Source organism: Sorex araneus, chromosome 3 (genome assembly GCF_027595985.1).
Source record: "Sorex araneus isolate mSorAra2 chromosome 3, mSorAra2.pri, whole genome shotgun sequence".
NCBI classification, from domain to species: Eukaryota; Metazoa; Chordata; class Mammalia; order Eulipotyphla; family Soricidae; genus Sorex; species Sorex araneus.
This window is the reverse complement of record NC_073304.1, coordinates 83,263,210-83,268,226: the sequence shown is the minus strand read 5'-3', so window position 1 is coordinate 83,268,226 and position 5,017 is coordinate 83,263,210. Positions and strand designations below refer to the sequence as shown.

General features: G+C 40.3%; 1 pseudogene; it reads right to left on the bottom strand.

Annotated features, from left to right (window-relative positions):
- Nucleotides 1-343: 343 nt before the first annotated feature.
- LOC101548666 (lysine-rich coiled-coil protein 1-like) lies at nt 344-1,118 on the bottom strand (annotated as a pseudogene).
- Nucleotides 1,119-5,017: the final 3,899 nt, after the last annotated feature.

Sequence of the window (5,017 nt, the reverse complement as noted above, 5' to 3'; positions counted from 1 at the left end):
TTCCATTTCCCAATGTAGATAATACACTGCAAGTTAGATCTAACAGCAAAAAAATTAACCTAAATTTCTTCATAGAGAAAACTAATGAATATAAAACCATCCCACTCCAAATGAAAATAAAACCCAATCAAGAAATAGATTTTGCAAAGCCTGTTAATATTCTGATTAAAAATAACCTCCCAAGGAAAAAATACTTCTACCATTTGTGAATAAAAGAGCCACTCTCAATAGGGAAAATTATATGTGAGAAAAATATAAATATAAAACAAATATAAAAGAAAAATATAAAACAAGTTCCTCAACTAGTTTTCAACTGAACCTTGGGAGCACCAATTCAAGAGCTTCAAAATCCAAGGATAGACTGGTTCTAACACATTTCTTCATCTGTCCTTTCTTTGCCTTTTTCCTTTCTCTCTTTTCTATGCTTATGTTCCTCTTTCTTAGAGGCTACCCCTCGACCTTCCTTCTCCTTTCTATTCTTAAATTTTTCAGTACTGACCTTGACTCTTCCCAACTCTGTTTTATTCCTTTGATAGCCCTTGTGTTTTTCTAAATCAATTTCCTCAAAACCATTTTTTTTCCCTTATGCTTAGGCCTTTCCTCTTTGGGTTTTTCTTTGCTTTCCTCTGTATGCCCTTTTCTCTTCTGATGTATCTTTTTATAACTCTCCTGATGGGCACTGGTATTATTTTCTGGGTAGAGATGCTTATAAACTCCAGATTCTACACTGTATGAGCTAGAGTTATATTCTTGCTGACTAAGGTTCAAGGTTACTGCTTTTTCTGAGAAACGCTCCCTGGTAAATTGACAATAGTTCAGTGAGTCTAATCTCAGTCTGTTGTCATGAGCAGGTAGCCAATGTGGTAACTGATTTTCTGCTGTTTGTGAACTAGAGCATGATCTTGAGTAGGTCCATCGGTTCTAGATGGGAGTATTTGATCAAACATTCTATATCTGGGTCTGTGATCAATCTCTTCTTTGTACCTACAGGTTTCCAAATAGTCCACTATCATCTTTCTGAAACAAGTCTTCGGCTCTAAGCCTTTGGCTTTCTGCACTTTGATATAATCTTCAAGTTCATCTTGAAAAAAGTCATATGTCTTTATTGAATGCTTCATTAGGTTGATAACGAGAGAGTCTCCTTATCAGACTGAGAACTTGGGGGAGAAATCTGATCATATTCACTTATTAATTGATTCAGTGTTTTAGCATACAATTTATCCAAATAGCGAATCTGTGTAACAATTGGGGAGTTACAAACCATGATGCAGAGATGACAAAATTAGTTTAAATAGTCAGCCCCCATTTACCTCATAAAGTGAAATCCTCTGTGATTCAAACTGAAGTACTGCTCCACATATACCTTTTATAAAAAGTACCTGTAAAATGTGCAAAAATGTGTTCATTTGCTGCAGTGTCTTCTCTGAGGCAGGGGTGGGACTCTACAACTACTGTTTTCCCTCCCCGCCACTGCTACGGGCTGTGAGAGGTGAAGGTGGTGGAGAGGCAGGGAATGTAGGATAAAATTAGGTTTGTCCTTTTAGCCTTGCCACAGGGAACTCTACCTTAAAGTAATGCCCTTTCTGTATGGACACAGTAAGACAGTTAATATTATGCTTTGTAACTTGGGAGCTGATTTACTCCAATAATATTTACTCCTGGGCATCTGCTTTCTTGACTCAGTTGCTCTTAGTTTCTAGTAGCACCCTAAAAGCAGGGTCCCGATGAGGGATAGAATGGACCTAGGGCAAGCTGTGAGCTACCCTGACATCAAAATGGGCCAGGCCAAAGCGCCACAATACTCAACTATAAGTTGAGAGCATGGTCATAGACAAATGCTGTCATGATTCAAAAGTAATGACGAGACTAGGACCCTGCTGGGTTTAGGAAGACTAACCTGACCTGAGGAGTATGGTCTAGAAAATATAGTGAGATGTCCTCAGGAAGAACCAAACTTTAAGTTTGATATATCTCTTACTGCGCTCATACAGAATGACATTGCTAGAAATATTAGAAGTAAATTTATTATAATTATTTAAGTGGATTACTAGCTGAGGAAAGAAGAAAGTGACACACCCTAGATGGGATCCTGCCCTTAGAAGATCTCCTAGTAATCTGGAGTAATCTCCTTAGATGAGATTATGTTAATTTCCTGGAGAAGTGCTCTTACCCCTCTTTGTTGATTTGTTAATGTTCAACCCACCTTTGTGTCACTGCTCTATATGTTTGCTATATAAACTGAGACTGTAAGAGAAGTAGGGGAGAAGACACAGAAGTGAAGAGAAGACACAGAAGCAGGAGAGAAGACACAGAGCAGGAGAGAAGACACAGAGCAGGAGAGAAGACACAGAAACAGGAGAGAAGACACAGAGACAGAGAGAGGTCGGAAGAGACCAGAGGAGAGACTACAGAGACAGAGTCAGAGATAGAGAGACAGACAGAAGAGAGCACAGCGACACACACAGAAGCAGAGCACAAAAAGGAGCCATCCTGATCTGGTCCATACACAGCAGCTCGAGAGCACCAAACGCGAGCAGTGCTCAAGAGAGAGTGCTGCTCCAAAAGCACATGAAACAACATACATCACATCACCCTTCTGCATGCACGTTTGTATTTTTTACAACTGACCACTGCTGCCTCCGCCGCCACCAAGTGGGCAGGGTCAGATTCTATTATTTCTTAATTTATTATATATTTTCAAACATTTGGATCCTTTTATGTTTTTTGAGGTATATTTTTCTGATATGCATCCATCAAATGAAGAATTTATCCCATCCTTATTCCATTGTATGAGTGATTTGTCTTGTCTTTAGTGTCTCAGTTTTATTTATTTTTTTGTGCGGAGAGGAGATTTTGTATTGGTCATTGATTTCTCTTTGTTAGAAACTGAAATGACTTTTCCTATACTTTTGCAAGTTTTCAGAATACTTACTTCTTAGGCTACTTCAGTGAAGAAAAGAATTGCCTTAAATTTTCTTAGACATTCTTTGTCTGCTACATTTCCCAATTTTCTCTTTTCTTTGCATGCATATTCCCTTTTCCTATTCACTTCGGTTGGTAATTCAGGAAGGTTTGCATTACTGCTAAGTTTTGTGATGTAAGCGCTGTCTTGTTACTCAGTACTTTATTTTGTTTGACTGTTATGTGCATGACTTCAAAATAATTCATTCCATTAGATCATACTTTGGACTGTTGTACTCACCTGTAAGTTTAAACTTTCAAAACTTCATAATTTTCCTTGCTGTGCTCAAAGAGGTCCACTGCGCTTTCTCTGAACACCCAATACTGAGGTGAGAATTTCTATCTAGAGATAGTCTCTGCCTTTCTTGCAATCTTCCTGATTTTCATACTACAGGAATCTTACAGTTTGGGATGGTTCAGTCACATTGAATCTTGTTTTGGATATGTAGGTATCTTAGGTAACCTGCTGCTATTTTTAATTTACTCCACAAAGGTTTGTGTGTCCTACAAAAACTGTCCTCTTTTGTTGGGAGTGTTCAGGGAATTCTGAGCATTCCTTGAACAGAATATTGGGAAGCTGGCTAGGAGTGTAGGACAGAGGGTGGGATATGAGAGTGCAGGATTGAAAGCAGGGGCCTTAACCCTCCCCCTCCCCACCACCACAAATCATGTGAGAAGGCATGAAGGTGTAAAGCACTATGATGCAATAGAGCAGCAGTGTACTCTGGATCCGTCTACTTCTGGTAAGGGGCTAGTGTGAGGTAATGGAGGGAATGAATCAAGGAGACAGGTGGTGTTTGATCACAATGAACCTTGTGTGCTAAACAGAGAAGTAGGAACCTGAATGCAATGGGGAACTGTTCAAGAATATAAAGTGAGGAAGTGGAGTTAGATTAATAATTCAGAAAGGTTTCTCTGGCAGCAGTGTAGACAATGGTCTTCAGGTCGCCCAGAGTGCAGACGTTTCTTCCCTTATTTGATTACTGTGGTCAAGTGAGAAGTGATGGGGCGCTAAATCAGAGAACCAACAGGTGAAACAGCAGTGCTGTTCAGGCTATGTGCAGTGATTGAAGATGGAGAGATGCGGATGAGAGGTAGACGGCCCCAAGGTTTCTACAACCAGTAGCTTGGTTCCATGGATTCTTTTCCTTTTGTCTCTCATTCTTGCTGAGTTGTAAAATTCCTCAAGTGTGTTTAATGATGCTTATTTGTCTGATGGTACTCTGTGAGCTTGATGATATATTGGTTTCATGATAAAATTTATTTCAAAGGCTAGTGTAGTCCAGATTTGATCCCTGGCACTAGTGGCCTCCTGGACATTGGTGGATAGTTCCTTTCCCCATGGGCCAAGCAACTGAACCTCTGGCCCGGTTGGCTGAGCAGGCCCCCAGGAGTGGCCTATGGCCCCGATAGACATTTTCAAAAGACTTATTTAAAAATTTATGTGAATCTAAAAGGTATTGTAAAAAAAGATTTAGAATTATATTTTCATAATACTAACCTGAACTAGTCAGAGACATTCTCTTCCTGCCAGAAAATGGCTACAGTAGTTATATAACTTTATATTAGCACTCTTGCTTTTTTTTTTTTTTTTTTTGGGTCTCACCCAGTGATGCACAGAGGTTACTCCTGGCTCTGCACTCAGAAATTTCCCCTGGCGGTGCTCAGGGGACCATATGGGATGCTGGGAATCAAACTCAGGTCAGCGGAGTGTAAGGCAAATGCCCTACTTGCTGTGCCATTGCTCCAGCCCCAGCACTCTTGCTTTTACCCCTTTCTTTTTTGAGGTGAGAGAACCAGAGAAAAGTGAAAACATGTAGAAATTTGAAATGCATTTTTCTAGACAAGACCGACGCGTAGCTTGCCAGGATCTGCTGTGTGGGCGAGACACTCTCAGTAGCTTGCTGGCTCTCTGAGAGAAGTGGACGAATCAAACCCGGGTTGGCCACATGCAAGGCAAACGCCTTACCCGCTATGCTATCGCTCCAACCCTTATAAAAATTAGGGAATGGAAAGAAGGTAGAGGTAAACAGCTAGAGATTTACTCCTGCTCCTT